The sequence below is a fragment of the Lissotriton vulgaris genome, chromosome 4_1 (assembly GCF_964263255.1).
Source record: "Lissotriton vulgaris chromosome 4_1, aLisVul1.2, whole genome shotgun sequence".
Lineage (NCBI taxonomy): Eukaryota > Metazoa > Chordata > Amphibia > Caudata > Salamandridae > Lissotriton > Lissotriton vulgaris.
Window position 1 is genome coordinate 1302759297 of NC_141691.1, and position 18944 is coordinate 1302778240.

Here is an 18944-nt window from a genome sequence, read left to right on the forward strand (position 1 = left end):
TACTAAGAACAAGGTATGCCCAGACACTTCTTGCAATTCTCTGCCTGGGGGGACCAGATCAGATGTGCCTGGAAAACACCTACCTAGGCAGCCGGGGCTCCCTTCTCCAGGAGGCCAACGGCATGGCAAAGTACCCGGGAAGGCTCCACGGGTCCCGGGCAGACCTCCCCCGGGCGTCCGGGGCACCCATCTCCAGGAGGCCAACGGCATTGCAAAGTACCCGGGAAGGGCTCCACGGGTCCCGGGCAGACCTCCCCCGGGCGTCCGGGGCACCCATCTCCAGGAGGCCAACGGCATTGCAAAGTACCCGGGAAGGGCTCCACGGGTCCCGGGCAGACCTCCCCCGGGCGTCCGGGGCACCCATCTCCAGGAGGCCAACGGCATTGCAAAGTACCCGGGAAGGGCTCCACGGGTCCCGGGCAGACCTCCCCCGGGCGTCCGGGGCACCCATCTCCAGGAGGCCAACGGCATTGCAAAGTACCCGGGAAGGGCTCCACGGGTCCCGGGCAGACCTCCCCCGGGCGTCCGGGGCACCCATCTCCAGGAGGCCAACGGCATTGCAAAGTACCCGGGAAGGGCTCCACGGGTCCCGGGCAGACCTCCCCCGGGCGTCCGGGGCACCCATCTCCAGGAGGCCAACGGCATTGCAAAGTACCCGGGAAGGGCTCCACGGGTCCCGGGCAGACCTCCCCTGGGCGTCCGGGGCACCCATCTCCAGGAGGCCAACGGCATTGCAAAGTACCCGGGAAGGGCTCCACGGGTCCCGGGCAGACCTCCCGCGGGCGTCCGGGGCACCCATCTCCAGGAGGCCAACGGCAATGCAAAGTACCTGGGAAGGGCTCCACGGTTCCCGGGCAGACCTCCCCCGGGCGTCCGGGGCACCCATCTCCAGGAGGCCAACGGCATTGCAAAGTAACCGGGAAGGGCTCCACGGGTCCCGGGCAGACCTCCCCCGGGCGTCCGGGGCACCCATCTCCAGGAGGCCAACGGCATTGCAAAGTACCCGGGAAGGGCTCCACGGGTCCCGGGCAGACCTCCCCCGGGCGTCCGGGGCACCCATCTCCAGGAGGCAAACGGCATTGCAAAGTACCCGGGAAGGGCTCCACGGGTCCCGGGCAGACCTCCCCCGGGCGTCCGGGGCACCCATTTCCAGGAGGCCAACGGCACGGCAAAGTACCCGGGAAGGGCTCCACGGGTCCCGGGCAAACCTCCCCCGGGCGTACATGGTCGTCCGACAGATTCGGGCGGATGTGCTTTTACGAACCGGATCGGAATCGGGCCAAATAATATTAATAATAATAATAATAATAATCCACATTTGTAAAGCGCACAATCACCCGTAAGGGTCGCTAGGGGCCGTCGGGAAGATTAAGCAAGCTATTGCCCAGAGTCACATGGTGCTGGGCTAATCTGCCGCCGGTGCCGGGGATCGATCCGTGATCTCCAGATTTCAGAGTCAGCCGCCCTAGCCGCGGCGTCAGCCATTCCTCAGAGTCACATGGTGCTGGGCTTTTCTGCCGCCGGTGCCGGGGATCGAACCGTGATCTCCAGATTTCCGAGTCAGCCGCCCTAGCCGCGGCGTCAGCTATTCCTCAGAGTCACATGGTGCTGGGCTTTTCTGCCGCCGGCTCCGGGGATCGAACCGTGATCTCCAGATTTCCGAGTCAGCCGCCCTAGCCGCGGCGTCAGCTATTCCTCAGAGTCACATGGTGCTGGGCTTTTCTGCCGCCGGCGCCGGGGATCGAACCGTGATCTCCAGATTTCAGAGTCAGCCGCCCTAGCCGCGGCGTCAGCTATTCCTCAGAGTCACATGGTGCTGGGCTTTTCTGCCGCCGGTGCCGGGGATCGAACCGTGATTCCCAGACATTCGGTCGGATGTGCTATGTACCGGATCGGAATCGGCCCCAATGTGTTAGAACTTAGAACCATTAATGTTTTTTCCATGTGTTTTAGCAATCAATAACAATTCATCACCTATATGCAATTGATTCATCTAAACATTCTATCAGCTTCCCCTCAAAGGAAATATAGACATACACATTATACAGAAGAAAATACATCTATTTTCAACATTAAAGGAGCATCAAGTATTGGCTTGGAGACTGATTGAAAGTATGTCCTTGGCATTTTTAACTTTATGCTCTACAGACTAAACTAATAGGCTCAATAAATACATAGCATACTATTGAAGAAATAGCAGATGATGAAGTGCTACCGATTGTTAACCCGGGATAGTTGGAAAGCTTATATTCAGCTGTTTACATTCATACTATCTTTATATTTCATCAACAAGACAAAACAAAAATGACCTCAATAAATTGCAATAAATAAGAGATTTAGTTACTTGGCGTTAGAACTTAGAACCATTAATAGATATTTCAGGAGCTTTCAGAATAATAATTAATTCTACAACTATATCAAATGTATTCATCCAATCCTTCAAGCAGCGTTTGATCCAAGGTGATAAACAGTCAAAAATGAGACACAAGAAACATTTATCTTTTTACAAACAATTAAACTTGGCATGGACAGGGATCGAACCTGTGACCTTGGCGTTATTAGCACCACGCTCTAACCATCTGAGCTAACAGGCCATTTTGCACAAATTACTGAAAGTCCAGCATATGAAGAAGTGCTAATGATAGTTAACCCGGGAGATTTGGAAAGCTTAATTTCAGAGGTTTACCATGAAGTTATAAATATATAATATCAACATGAAGAAACTTATATGACTTTAAAAAAATTACAACACAAAAGAGATTTTCATACTTAGTGTTAGAACTTAGAACCATTAATGTTTTTTCCATGTGTTTTAGCAATAAATAACAATTCATCACCTATATGCAATTGATTAATTTAATCATTCTAACAGCTTTCCCTCAAAGGAAATATAGAGATACACATGATACAGAAGAAAATACATCTATTTTCAACATTAAAGGAGCATCAAGTATTGGCTTGGAGACGGATTGAAAGTATGTCCTTGGCATTTTTAACTTTATGCTCTGAAGACTAAACTAATAGGCTCACTAAATATATAGCATACTATTGAAGAAATAGCAGATGATGAAGTGCTACTGATTGTTAACCCGGGATAGTTGGAAAGCTTATATTCAGCTGTTTACATTCATACTATTTTTATATTTCATCAACAAGACAAAACAAAAATGACCTCAATAAATTGCAATAAATAAGAGATTTAGTTACTTGGTGTTAGAACTTAGAACCATTATTAGATATTCCAGGAGCTTTCAGAATAATAATTAATTCTACAACTATATCAAATGTATTCATCCAATCCTTCAAGCATCGTTTGATCCAAGGTGATAAACAGTCAAAAATGAGACACAAGAAAAATTAATCTTTTTTCAAACAATTAAACTTGGCCTGTACAGGGATCGAACCTGTGACCTTGGCGTTATTAGCACCACGCTCTAACCATCTGAGCTAACAGGCCGGTCTGCACAAATTCCTGGAAGTCCAGCATATGAAGAAGTGCTAATGATAGTTAACCTGGGAGATTTGGAAAGCTTAATTTCGGAGGTTTACCATGAAGTTATAAATATATAATATCAACATGAAGAAACTAACATGACTTTAGAAAAATTACAATACAAAAGAGATTTTCATACTTAGTGTTAGAACTTAGAGCCATTAATGTTTTTTCCATGTATTTTAGCAATAAATAACAATTCATCACCTATATGCAATTGATTCATCTAATCATTCTATCAGCTTCCCCTCAAAGGAAATATAGACATACACATTATACAGAAGAAAATACATCTATTTTCAACATTAAAGGAGCATCACTTATTGGCTTGGAGACTGATTGAAAGTATGTCCTTGGCATTTTTAACTTTATGCTCTAAAGACTAAACTAATAGGCTCACTAAATATATAGCATACTATTGAAGAAATAGCAGATGATGAAGTGCTACTGATTGTTAACCCGGGATAGTTGAAAAGCTTATATTCAGCTGTTTACATTCATACTATCTTTATATTTCATCAACAAGACAAAACAAAAATGACCTCAATAAATTGCAATAAATAAGAGATTTAGTTACTTGGCGTTAGAACTTAGAACCAATTATAGATATTCCAGGAGCTTTCAGAATGATAATTAATTCTACAACTATATCAAATGTATTCATCCAATCCTTCAAGTAGCTTTTGATCCAAGGTGATAAACAGTCAAAAATGAGACACAAGAAAAATGTATCTTTTTACAAACAATTAAACTTGGCCTGTACAGGGATCGGACCTGTGACCTTGGTGTTATTAGCACCACGCTCTAACCATCTGAGCTAACAGGCCATTTTGCACAAATTCCTGGAAGTCCAGCATATGCAGAAGTGCTAATGATAGTTAACCCGGGAGATTTGGAAAGCTTAATTTCAGAGGTGTACCATGAAGTTATAAATATAAATTATCAACATGAAGAAACTAATATGACTTTAGAAAAATTACAATACAAAAGAGATTTTCATACTTAGTGTTAGAACTTAGAACCATTAATGTTTTTTCCATGTGTTTTAGCAATAAATAACAATTCATCACCTATATGCAATTGATTCATCTAAACATTCTATCAGCTTCCCCTCAAAGGAAATATAGACATACACATTATACAGAAGAAAATACATCTATTTTCAACATTAAAGGAGCATCAAGAATTGGCTTGGAGACTGATTGAAAGTATGTCCTTGGCATTTTTAACTTTATGCTCTACAGACTAAACTAATAGGCTCAATAAATACATAGCATACTATTGAAGAAATAGCAGATGATGAAGTGCAACCGATTGTTAACCCGGGATAGTTGGAAAGCTTATATTCAGCTGTTTACATTCATACTATCTTTATATTTCATCAACAAGACAAAACAAAAATGACCTCAATAAATTGCAATAAATAAGAGATTTAGTTACTTGGCGTTAGAACTTAGAACCATTAATAGATATTTCAGGAGCTTTCAGAATAATAATTAATTCTACAACTATATCAAATGTATTCATCCAATCCTTCAAGCAGCATTTGATCCAAGGTGATAAACAGTCAAAAATGAGACACAAGAAACATTTATCTTTTTACAAACAATTAAACTTGGCCTGTACAGGGATCAAACCTGTGACCTTGGCGTTATTAGCACCACGCTCTAACCATCTGAGCTAACAGGCCATTTTGCACAAATTACTGGAAGTCCAGCATATGAAGAAGTGCTAATGATAGTTAACCCGGGAGATTTGGAAAGCTTAACTTCAGAGGTTTACCATGAAGTTATAAATATATAATATCAACATAAAGAAACTTATATGACTTTAAAAAAATTACAATACAAAAGAGATTTTCATACTTAGTGTTAGAACTTAGAACCATTAATGTTTTTTCCATGTGTTTTAGCAATAAATAACAATTCATCACCTATATGCAATTGATTCATTTAATCATTCTATCAGCTTCCCCTCAAAGGAAATATAGAGATACACATGATACATAAGAAAATACATCTATTTTCAACATTAAAGGAGCATCAAGTATTGGCTTGGAGACGGATTGAAAGTATGTCCTTGGCATTTTTAACTTTATGCTCTGAAGACTAAACTAATAGGCTCACTAAATATATAGCATACTATTGAAGAAATAGCAGATGATGAAGTGCTACTGATTGTTAATCCGGGATAGTTGGAAAGCTTATATTCAGCTGTTTACATTCATACTATTTTTATATTTCATCAACAAGACAAAACAAAAATGACCTCAATAAATTGCAATAAATAAGAGATTTAGTTACTTGGTGTTAGAACTTAGAACCATTAATAGATATTCCAGGAGCTTTCAGAATAATAATTAATTCTACAACTATATCAAATGTATTCATCCAATCCTTCAAGCATCGTTTGATCCAAGGTGATAAACAGTCAAAAATGAGACACAAGAAAAATTAATCTTTTTGCAAACAATTAAACTTGGCCTGTACAGGGATCGAACCTGTGACCTTGGCGTTATTAGCACCACGCTCTAACCATCTGAGCTAACAGGCCAGTCTGCACATATTCCTGGAAGTCCAGCATATGAAGAAGTGCTAATGATAGTTAACCCGGGAGATTTGGAAAGCTTAATTTCGGAGGTTTACCATGAAGTTATAAATATATAATATCAACATGAAGAAACTAATATGACTTTAGAAAAATTACAATACAAAAGAGATTTTCATACTTAGTGTTAGAACTTAGAGCCATTAATGTTTTTTCCATGTGTTTTAGCAATAAATAACAATTCATCACCTATATGCAATTGATTCATCTAATCATTGTGTCAGCTTCCCCTCGAAGGAAATATAGACATACAAATGATACTGAAGAAAATACATCTATTTTCAATATTAAAGGAGCATCAAGTATTGGCTTAGAGACTGATTGAAAGTATGTTCTTGGCATTGTTAACTTTATGCTCTAAAGACTAAACTAATAGGCTCAATAAATATATAGCATACTATTGAAGAAATAGCAGATGATGAAGTGCTACCGATTGTTAACCCGGGATAGTTGGAAAGCTTATATTCAGCTGTTTACATTCATACTATCTTTATATTTCATCAACAAGACAAAACAAAAATGACCTCAATAAATTTCAATAAATAAGAGATTTAGTTACTTGGCGTTAGAACTTAGAACCATTAATAGATATTCCAGGAGCTTTCAGAATAATAATTAATTCTACAACTATATCAAATGCATTCATCCAATCTTTCAAGCAGCGTTTGATCCAAGGTGATAAACAGTCAAAAATGAGACACAAGAAAAATTAATCTTTTTTCAAACAATTAAACTTAACCTGTACAGGGATCGAACCTGTGACCTTGGCGTTATTAGCACCACGTTCTAACCATCTGAGCTAACAGGCCATTTTGCACAAATTCCTGGAAGTCCAGCATATGAAGAAGTGCTAATGATAGTTAACCCGGGAGATTTGGAAAGCTTAATTTCGGAGGTGTACCATGAAGTTATAAATATAAATTATCAACATGAAGAAACTAATATGACTTTAGAAAAATTACAATACAAAAGAGATTTTCATACTTAGTGTTAGAACTTAGAACCATTAATGTTTTTTCCATGTGTTTTAGCAATAAATAACAATTCATCACCTATATGCAATTGATTCATCTAATCATTCTATCAGCTTCCCCTCAAAGGAAATATAGACATACACATTATACAGAAGAAAATACATCTATTTTCAACATTAAAGGAGCATCACTTATTGGCTTGGAGACTGATTGAAAGTATGTCCTTGGCATTTTTAACTTTATGCTCTAAAGACTAAACTAATAGGCTCACTAAATATATAGCATACTATTGAAGAAATGGCAGATGATGAAGTGCTACTGATTGTTAACCCGGGATAGTTGGAAAGCTTATATTCAGCTGTTTACATTCATACTATCTTTATATTTCATCAACAAGACAAAACAAAAATGACCTCAATAAATTGCAATAAATAAGAGATTTAGTTACTTGGCGTTAGAACTTAGAACCAATTATAGATATTCCAGGAGCTTTCAGAATAATAATTAATTCTACAACTATATCAAATGTATTCATCCAATCCTTCAAGTAGCTTTTGATCCATGGTGATAAACAGTCAGAAATGAGACACAAGAAAAATTAATCTTTTTACAAACAATTAAACTTGGCCTGTACAGGGATCGAACCTGTGACCTTGGCGTTATTAGCACCACGCTCTAACCATCTGAGCTAACAGGCCGTTTTGCACAAATTTCTGGAAGTCCAGCATATGAAGAAGTGCTAATGATAGTTAACCCGGGAGATTTGGAAAGCTTAATTTCAGAGGTTTACCATGAAGTTATACTTATATAATATCAACATGAAGAAACTAATATGACTTTAAAAAATTACAATACAAAAGAGATTTTCATACTTAGTGTTAGAACTTAGAACCACTAATGTTTCTTCCATGTGTTTTAGCAATAAATAACAACCATCTGAGCTAACAGGCCATTTTGCACAAATACCTGGAAGTCGAGCATATGAAGAAGTGCTAATGATAGTTAACCCGGGAGATTTGGAAAGCTTAATTTCAGAGGTGTACCATGAAGTTATAAATATAAATTATCAACATGAAGAAACTAATATGACTTTAGAAAAATTACAATACAAAAGAGATTTTCATACTTAGTGTTAGAACTTAGAACCATTAATGTTTTTTCCATGTGTTTTAGCAATAAATAACAATTCATCACCTATATGCAATTGATTCATTTAATCATTCTATCAGCTTCCCCTCAAAGGAAATATAGAGATACACATGATACAGAAGAAAATACATCTATTTTCAACATTACAGGAGCATCAAGTATTGGCTTGGAGACTGATTGAAAGTATGTCCTTGGCATTTTTAACTTTATGCTCTAAAGACTAAACTAATAGGCTCACTAAATATATAGCATACTATTGAAGAAATAGCAGATGATGAAGTGCTACTGATTGTTAACCCGGGATAGTTGGAAAGCTTATATTCAGCTGTTTACATTCATACTATCTTTATATTTCATCAACAAGACAAAACAAAAATTATCTCAATAAATTGCAATAAATAAGAGATTTAGTTACTTGGCGTTAGAACTTAGAACCAATTATAGATATTCCAGGAGCTTTCAGAATGATAATTAATTCTACAACTATATCAAATGTATTCATCCAATCCTTCAAGTAGCTTTTGCTCCAAGGTGATAAACAGTCAAAAATGAGACACAAGAAAAATGTATCTTTTTACAAACAATTAAACTTGGCCTGTACAGGGATCGAACCTGTGACCTTGGCGTTATTAGCAACACGCTCTAACCATCTGAGCTAACAGGCCATTTTGCACAAGAACCTGGAAGTCCAGCATATGAATATGAAAGTTATAAATATATAATATCAACATGAAGAAACTTATATGACTTTAAAAAAATTACAATACAAAAGAGATTTTCATACTTAGTGTTAGAACTTAGAACCATTAATGTTTTTTCCATGTGTTTTAGCAATAAATAACAATTCATCACCTATATGCAATTGATTCATTTAATCATTCTATCAGCTTCCCCTCAAAGGAAATATAGAGATACACATGATACAGAAGAAAATACATCTATTTTCAACATTAAAGGAGCATCAAGTATTGGCTTGGAGACGGATTGAAAGTATGTCCTTGGCATTTTTAACTTTATGCTCTGAAGACTAAACTAATAGGCTCACTAAATATATAGCATACTATTGAAGAAATAGCAGATGATGAAGTGCTACTGATTGTTAATCCGGGATAGTTGGAAAGCTTATATTCAGCTGTTTACATTCATACTATTTTTATATTTCATCAACAAGACAAAACAAAAATGACCTCAATAAATTGCAATAAATAAGAGATTTAGTTACTTGGTGTTAGAACTTAGAACCATTAATAGATATTCCAGGAGCTTTCAGAATAATAATTAATTCTACAACTATATCAAATGTATTCATCCAATCCTTCAAGCATCGTTTGATCCAAGGTGATAAACAGTCAAAAATGAGACACAAGAAAAATTAATCTTTTTTCAAACAATTAAACTTGGCCTGTACAGGGATCGAACCTGTGACCTTGGCGTTATTAGCACCACGCTCTAACCATCTGAGCTAACAGGCCGGTCTGCACATATTCCTGGAAGTCCAGCATATGAAGAAGTGCTAATGATAGTTAACCCGGGAGATTTGGAAAGCTTAATTTCGGAGGTTTACCATGAAGTTATAAATATATAATATCAACATGAAGAAACTAATATGACTTTAGAAAAATTACAATACAAAAGAGATTTTCATACTTAGTGTTAGAACTTAGAGCCATTAATGTTTTTTCCATGTGTTTTAGCAATAAATAACAATTCATCACCTATATGCAATTGATTCATCTAATCATTGTGTCAGCTTCCCCTCGAAGGAAATATAGACATACAAATGATACTGAAGAAAATACATCTATTTTCAACATTAAAGGAGCATCAAGTATTGGCTTAGAGACTGATTGAAAGTATGTTCTTGGCATTGTTAACTTTATGCTCTAAAGACTAAACTAATAGGCTCAATAAATATATAGCATACTATTGAAGAAATAGCAGATGATGAAGTGCTACCGATTGTTAACCCGGGATAGTTGGAAAGCTTATATTCAGCTGTTTACATTCATACTATCTTTATATTTCATCAACAAGACAAAACAAAAATGACCTCAATAAATTTCAATAAATAAGAGATTTAGTTACTTGGCGTTAGAACTTAGAACCATTAATAGATATTCCAGGAGCTTTCAGAATAATAATTAATTCTACAACTATATCAAATGCATTCATCCAATCCTTCAAGCAGCGTTTGATCCAAGGTGATAAACAGTCAAAAATGAGACACAAGAAAAATTTATCTTTTTTCAAACAATTAAACTTGGCCTTTACAGGGATCGAACCTGTGACCTTGGCGTTATTAGCACCACGCTCTAACCATCTGAGCTAACAGGCCGTTTTGCACAAATTCCTGGAAGTCCAGCATATGAAGAAGTGCTAATGATAGTTAACCCCGGAGATTTGGAAAGCTTAATTTCAGAGGTTTACCATGAAGTTATACTTATATAATATCAACATGAAGAAACTAATATGACTTTAAAAAATTACAATACAAAAGAGATTTTCATACTTAGTGTTAGAACTTAGAACCATTAATGTTTTTTCCATGTGTTTTAGCAATAAATAACAATTCATCACCTATATGCAATTGATTCATCTAATCATTCTATCAGCTTCCCCTCAAAGGAAATATAGACATACACATTATACAGAAGAAAATACATCTATTTTCAACATTAAAGGAGCATCACCTATTGGCTTGGAGACTGATTGAAAGTATGTCCTTGGCATTTTTAACTTTATGCTCTAAAGACTAAACTAATAGGCTCACTAAATATATAGCATACTATTGAAGAAATAGCAGATGATGAAGTGCTACTGATTGTTAACCCGGGATAGTTGGAAAGCTTATATTCAGCTGTTTACATTCATACTATCTTTATATTTCATCAACAAGACAAAACAAAAATGACCTCAATAAATTGCAATAAATAAGAGATTTAGTTACTTGGCGTTAGAACTTAGAACCAATTATAGATATTCCAGGAGCTTTCAGAATAATAATTAATTCTACAACTATATCAAATGTATTCATCCAATCCTTCAAGTAGCTTTTGATCCATGGTGATAAACAGTCAGAAATGAGACACAAGAAAAATTAATCTTTTTACAAACAATTAAACTTGGCCTGTACAGGGATCGAACCTGTGACCTTGGCGTTATTAGCACCACGCTCTAACCATCTGAGCTAACAGGCCGTTTTGCACAAATTTCTGGAAGTCCAGCATATGAAGAAGTGCTAATGATAGTTAACCCGGGAGATTTGGAAAGCTTAATTTCAGAGGTTTACCATGAAGTTATACTTATATAATATCAACATGAAGAAACTAATATGACTTTAAAAAATTACAATACAAAAGAGATTTTCATACTTAGTGTTAGAACTTAGAACCATTAATGTTTCTTCCATGTGTTTTAGCAATAAATAACAACCATCTGAGCTAACAGGCCATTTTGCACAAATACCTGGAAGTCGAGCATATGAAGAAGTGCTAATGATAGTTAACCCGGGAGATTTGGAAAGCTTAATTTCAGAGGTGTACCATGAAGTTATAAATATAAATTATCAACATGAAGAAACTAATATGACTTTAGAAAAATTACAATACAAAAGAGATTTTCATACTTAGTGTTAGAACTTAGAACCATTAATGTTTTTTCCATGTGTTTTAGCAATAAATAACAATTCATCACCTATATGCAATTGATTCATTTAATCATTCTATCAGCTTCCCCTCAAAGGAAATATAGAGATACACATGATACAGAAGAAAATACATCTATTTTCAACATTACAGGAGCATCAAGTATTGGCTTGGAGACTGATTGAAAGTATGTCCTTGGCATTTTTAACTTTATGCTCTAAAGACTAAACTAATAGGCTCACTAAATATATAGCATACTATTGAAGAAATAGCAGATGATGAAGTGCTACTGATTGTTAACCCGGGATAGTTGGAAAGCTTATATTCAGCTGTTTACATTCATACTATCTTTATATTTCATCAACAAGACAAAACAAAAATTATCTCAATAAATTGCAATAAATAAGAGATTTAGTTACTTGGCGTTAGAACTTAGAACCAATTATAGATATTCCAGGAGCTTTCAGAATGATAATTAATTCTACAACTATATCAAATGTATTCATCCAATCCTTCAAGTAGCTTTTGCTCCAAGGTGATAAACAGTCAAAAATGAGACACAAGAAAAATGTATCTTTTTACAAACAATTAAACTTGGCCTGTACAGGGATCGAACCTGTGACCTTGGCGTTATTAGCAACACGCTCTAACCATCTGAGCTAACAGGCCATTTTGCACAAGAACCTGGAAGTCCAGCATATGAATATGAAAGTTATAAATATATAATATCAACATGAAGAAACTTATATGACTTTAAAAAAATTACAATACAAAAGAGATTTTCATACTTAGTGTTAGAACTTAGAACCATTAATGTTTTTTCCATGTGTTTTAGCAATAAATAACAATTCATCACCTATATGCAATTGATTCATTTAATCATTCTATCAGCTTCCCCTCAAAGGAAATATAGAGATACACATGATACAGAAGAAAATACATCTATTTTCAACATTAAAGGAGCATCAAGTATTGGCTTGGAGACGGATTGAAAGTATGTCCTTGGCATTTTTAACTTTATGCTCTGAAGACTAAACTAATAGGCTCACTAAATATATGGCATACTATTGAAGAAATAGCAGATGATGAAGTGCTACTGATTGTTAATCCGGGATAGTTGGAAAGCTTATATTCAGCTGTTTACATTCATACTATTTTTATATTTCATCAACAAGACAAAACAAAAATGACCTCAATAAATTGCAATAAATAAGAGATTTAGTTACTTGGTGTTAGAACTTAGAACCATTAATAGATATTCCAGGAGCTTTCAGAATAATAATTAATTCTACAACTATATCAAATGTATTCATCCAATCCTTCAAGCATCGTTTGATCCAAGGTGATAAACAGTCAAAAATGAGACACAAGAAAAATTAATCTTTTTTCAAACAATTAAACTTGGCCTGTACAGGGATCGAACCTGTGACCTTGGCGTTATTAGCACCACGCTCTAACCATCTGAGCTAACAGGCCGGTCTGCAAATATTCCTGGAAGTCCAGCATATGAAGAAGTGCTAATGATAGTTAACCCGGGAGATTTGGAAAGCTTAATTTCGGAGGTTTACCATGAAGTTATAAATATATAATATCAACATGAAGAAACTAATATGACTTTAGAAAAATTACAATACAAAAGAGATTTTCATACTTAGTGTTAGAACTTAGAGCCATTAATGTTTTTTCCATGTGTTTTAGCAATAAATAACAATTCATCACCTATATGCAATTGATTCATCTAATCATTGTGTCAGCTTCCCCTCGAAGGAAATATAGACATACAAATGATACTGAAGAAAATACATCTATTTTCAACATTAAAGGAGCATCAAGTATTGGCTTAGAGACTGATTGAAAGTATGTTCTTGGCATTGTTAACTTTATGCTCTAAAGACTAAACTAATAGGCTCAATAAATATATAGCATACTATTGAAGAAATAGCAGATGATGAAGTGCTACTGATTGTTAACCCGGGATAGTTGGAAAGCTTATATTCAGCTGTTTACATTCATACTATCTTTATATTTCATCAACAAGACAAAACAAAAATGACCTCAATAAATTTCAATAAATAAGAGATTTAGTTACTTGGCGTTAGAACTTAGAACCATTAATAGATATTCCAGGAGCTTTCAGAATAATAATTAATTCTACAACTATATCAAATGCATTCATCCAATCCTTCAAGCAGCGTTTGATCCAAGGTGATAAACAGTCAAAAATGAGACACAAGAAAAATTTATCTTTTTTCAAACAATTAAACTTGGCCTTTACAGGGATCGAACCTGTGACCTTGGCGTTATTAGCACCACGCTCTAACCATCTGAGCTAACAGGCCGTTTTGCACAAATTCCTGGAAGTCCAGCATATGAAGAAGTGCTAATGATAGTTAACCCCGGAGATTTGGAAAGCTTAATTTCAGAGGTTTACCATGAAGTTATACTTATATAATATCAACATGAAGAAACTAATATGACTTTAAAAAATTACAATACAAAAGAGATTTTCATACTTAGTGTTAGAACTTAGAACCATTAATGTTTCTTCCATGTGTTTTAGCAATAAATAACAACCATCTGAGCTAACAGGCCATTTTGCACAAATACCTGGAAGTCGAGCATATGAAGAAGTGCTAATGATAGTTAACCCGGGAGATTTGGAAAGCTTAATTTCAGAGGTGTACCATGAAGTTATAAATATAAATTATCAACATGAAGAAACTAATATGACTTTAGAAAAATTACAATACAAAAGAGATTTTCATACTTAGTGTTAGAACTTAGAACCATTAATGTTTTTTCCATGTGTTTTAGCAATAAATAACAATTCATCACCTATATGCAATTGATTCATTTAATCATTCTATCAGCTTCCCCTCAAAGGAAATATAGAGATACACATGATACAGAAGAAAATACATCTATTTTCAACATTACAGGAGCATCAAGTATTGGCTTGGAGACTGATTGAAAGTATGTCCTTGGCATTTTTAACTTTATGCTCTAAAGACTAAACTAATAGGCTCACTAAATATATAGCATACTATTGAAGAAATAGCAGATGATGAAGTGCTACTGATTGTTAACCCGGGATAGTTGGAAAGCTTATATTCAGCTGTTTACATTCATACTATCTTTATATTTCATCAACAAGACAAAACAAAAATTATCTCAATAAATTGCAATAAATAAGAGATTTAGTTACTTGGCGTTAGAACTTAGAACCAATTATAGATATTCCAGGAGCTTTCAGAATGATAATTAATTCTACAACTATATCAAATGTATTCATCCAATCCTTCAAGTAGCTTTTGCTCCAAGGTGATAAACAGTCAAAAATGAGACACAAGAAAAATGTATCTTTTTACAAACAATTAAACTTGGCCTGTACAGGGATCGAACCTGTGACCTTGGCGTTATTAGCAACACGCTCTAACCATCTGAGCTAACAGGCCATTTTGCACAAGAACCTGGAAGTCCAGCATATGAATATGAAAGTTATAAATATATAATATCAACATGAAGAAACTTATATGACTTTAAAAAAATTACAATACAAAAGAGATTTTCATACTTAGTGTTAGAACTTAGAACCATTAATGTTTTTTCCATGTGTTTTAGCAATAAATAACAATTCATCACCTATATGCAATTGATTCATTTAATCATTCTATCAGCTTCCCCTCAAAGGAAATATAGAGATACACATGATACAGAAGAAAATACATCTATTTTCAACATTAAAGGAGCATCAAGTATTGGCTTGGAGACGGATTGAAAGTATGTCCTTGGCATTTTTAACTTTATGCTCTGAAGACTAAACTAATAGGCTCACTAAATATATAGCATACTATTGAAGAAATAGCAGATGATGAAGTGCTACTGATTGTTAATCCGGGATAGTTGGAAAGCTTATATTCAGCTGTTTACATTCATACTATTTTTATATTTCATCAACAAGACAAAACAAAAATGACCTCAATAAATTGCAATAAATAAGAGATTTAGTTACTTGGTGTTAGAACTTAGAACCATTAATAGATATTCCAGGAGCTTTCAGAATAATAATTAATTCTACAACTATATCAAATGTATTCATCCAATCCTTCAAGCATCGTTTGATCCAAGGTGATAAACAGTCAAAAATGAGACACAAGAAAAATTAATCTTTTTTCAAACAATTAAACTTGGCCTGTACAGGGATCGAACCCGTGACCTTGGCGTTATTAGCACCACGCTCTAACCATCTGAGCTAACAGGCCGGTCTGCACATATTCCTGGAAGTCCAGCATATGAAGAAGTGCTAATGATAGTTAACCCGGGAGATTTGGAAAGCTTAATTTCGGAGGTTTACCATGAAGTTATAAATATATAATATCAACATGAAGAAACTAATATGACTTTAGAAAAATTACAATACAAAAGAGATTTTCATACTTAGTGTTAGAACTTAGAGCCATTAATGTTTTTTCCATGTGTTTTAGCAATAAATAACAATTCATCACCTATATGCAATTGATTCATCTAATCATTGTGTCAGCTTCCCCTCGAAGGAAATATAGACATACAAATGATACTGAAGAAAATACATCTATTTTCAACATTAAAGGAGCATCAAGTATTGGCTTAGAGACTGATTGAAAGTATGTTCTTGGCATTGTTAACTTTATGCTCTAAAGACTAAACTAATAGGCTCAATAAATATATAGCATACTATTGAAGAAATAGCAGATGATGAAGTGCTACCGATTGTTAACCCGGGATAGTTGGAAAGCTTATATTCAGCTGTTTACATTCATACTATCTTTATATTTCATCAACAAGACAAAACAAAAATGACCTCAATAAATTTCAATAAATAAGAGATTTAGTTACTTGGCGTTAGAACTTAGAACCATTAATAGATATTCCAGGAGCTTTCAGAATAATAATTAATTCTACAACTATATCAAATGCATTCATCCAATCCTTCAAGCAGCGTTTGATCCAAGGTGATAAACAGTCAAAAATGAGACACAAGAAAAATGTATCTTTTTTCAAACAATTAAACTTGGCCTTTACAGGGATCGAACCTGTGACCTTGGCGTTATTAGCACCACGCTCTAACCATCTGAGCTAACAGGCCGTTTTGCACAAATTCCTGGAAGTCCAGCATATGAAGAAGTGCTAATGATAGTTAACCCCGGAGATTTGGAAAGCTTAATTTCAGAGGTTTACCATGAAGTTATACTTATATAATATCAACATGAAGAAACTAATATGACTTTAAAAAATTACAATACAAAAGAGATTTTCATACTTAGTGTTAGAACTTAGAACCATTAATGTTTTTTCCATGTGTTTTAGCAATAAATAACAATTCATCACCTATATGCAATTGATTCATCTAATCATTCTATCAGCTTCCCCTCAAAGGAAATATAGACATACACATTATACAGAAGAAAATACATCTATTTTCAACATTAAAGGAGCATCACCTATTGGCTTGGAGACTGATTGAAAGTATGTCCTTGGCATTTTTAACTTTATGCTCTAAAGACTAAACTAATAGGCTCACTAAATATATAGCATACTATTGAAGAAATAGCAGATGATGAAGTGCTACTGATTGTTAACCCGGGATAGTTGGAAAGCTTATATTCAGCTGTTTACATTCATACTATCTTTATATTTCATCAACAAGACAAAACAAAAATGACCTCAATAAATTGCAATAAATAAGAGATTTAGTTACTTGGCGTTAGAACTTAGAACCAATTATAGATATTCCAGGAGCTTTCAGAATAATAATTAATTCTACAACTATATCAAATGTATTCATCCAATCCTTCAAGTAGCTTTTGATCCATGGTGATAAACAGTCAGAAATGAGACACAAGAAAAATTAATCTTTTTACAAACAATTAAACTTGGCCTGTACAGGGATCGAACCTGTGACCTTGGCGTTATTAGCACCACGCTCTAACCATCTGAGCTAACAGGCCGTTTTGCACAAATTTCTGGAAGTCCAGCATATGAAGAAGTGCTAATGATAGTTAACCCGGGAGATTTGGAAAGCTTAATTTCAGAGGTTTACCATGAAGTTATACTTATATAATATCAACATGAAGAAACTAATATGACTTTAAAAAATTACAATACAAAAGAGATTTTCATACTTAGTGTTAGAACTTAGAACCATTAATGTTTCTTCCATGTGTTTTAGCAATAAATAACAACCATCTGAGCTAACAGGCCATTTTGCACAAATACCTGGAAGTCGAGCATATGAAGAAGTGCTAATGATAGTTAACCCGGGAGATTTGGAAAGCTTAATTTCAGAGGTGTACCATGAAGTTATAAATATAAATTATCAACATGAAGAAACTAATATGACTTTAGAAAAATTACAATACAAAAGAGATTTTCATACTTAGTGTTAGAACTTAGAACCATTAATGTTTTTTCCATGTGTTTTAGCAATAAATAACAATTCATCACCTATATGCAATTGATTCATTTAATCATTCTATCAGCTTCCCCTCAAAGGAAATATAGAGATACACATGATACAGAAGAAAATACATCTATTTTCAACATTACAGGAGCATCAAGTATTGGCTTGGAGACTGATTGAAAGTATGTCCTTGGCATTTTTAACTTTATGCTCTAAAGACTAAACTAATAGGCTCACTAAATATATAGCATACTATTGAAGAAATAGCAGATGATGAAGTGCTACTGATTGTTAACCCGGGATAGTTGGAAAGCTTATATTCAGCTGTTTACATTCATACTATCTTTATATTTCATCAACAAGACAAAACAAAAATTATCTCAATAAATTGCAATAAATAAGAGATTTAGTTACTTGGCGTTAGAACTTAGAACCAATTATAGATATTCCAGGAGCTTTCAGAATGATAATTAATTCTACAACTATATCAAATGTATTCATCCAATCCTTCAAGTAGCTTTTGCTCCAAGGTGATAAACAGTCAAAAATGAGACACAAGAAAAATGTATCTTTTTACAAACAATTAAACTTGGCCTGTACAGGGATCGAACCTGTGACCTTGGCGTTATTAGCAACAC

General features: G+C 35.3%; 7 non-coding genes across 7 annotated transcripts; all 7 read right to left on the bottom strand.

Annotated features, from left to right (window-relative positions):
* Positions 1 to 3383: 3383 nt before the first annotated feature.
* TRNAI-AAU (transfer RNA isoleucine (anticodon AAU)) lies at positions 3384 to 3457 on the bottom strand. Its single transcript has one exon. It is a non-coding gene; the product is annotated as a tRNA-Ile (tRNA).
* A 2515-nt stretch (positions 3458 to 5972) lies between these two features.
* TRNAI-AAU (transfer RNA isoleucine (anticodon AAU)) lies at positions 5973 to 6046 on the bottom strand. Its single transcript has one exon. It is a non-coding gene; the product is annotated as a tRNA-Ile (tRNA).
* A 1652-nt stretch (positions 6047 to 7698) lies between these two features.
* TRNAI-AAU (transfer RNA isoleucine (anticodon AAU)) lies at positions 7699 to 7772 on the bottom strand. The gene has a single exon. It is a non-coding gene; the product is annotated as a tRNA-Ile (tRNA).
* Positions 7773 to 9621: 1849 nt separating this feature from the next.
* On the bottom strand, positions 9622 to 9695 carry TRNAI-AAU (transfer RNA isoleucine (anticodon AAU)). The gene has a single exon. It is a non-coding gene; the product is annotated as a tRNA-Ile (tRNA).
* A 1651-nt stretch (positions 9696 to 11346) lies between these two features.
* On the bottom strand, positions 11347 to 11420 carry TRNAI-AAU (transfer RNA isoleucine (anticodon AAU)). Its single transcript has one exon. It is a non-coding gene; the product is annotated as a tRNA-Ile (tRNA).
* A 1849-nt stretch (positions 11421 to 13269) lies between these two features.
* TRNAI-AAU (transfer RNA isoleucine (anticodon AAU)) lies at positions 13270 to 13343 on the bottom strand. Its single transcript has one exon. It is a non-coding gene; the product is annotated as a tRNA-Ile (tRNA).
* A 4437-nt stretch (positions 13344 to 17780) lies between these two features.
* On the bottom strand, positions 17781 to 17854 carry TRNAI-AAU (transfer RNA isoleucine (anticodon AAU)). The gene has a single exon. It is a non-coding gene; the product is annotated as a tRNA-Ile (tRNA).
* Positions 17855 to 18944: the final 1090 nt, after the last annotated feature.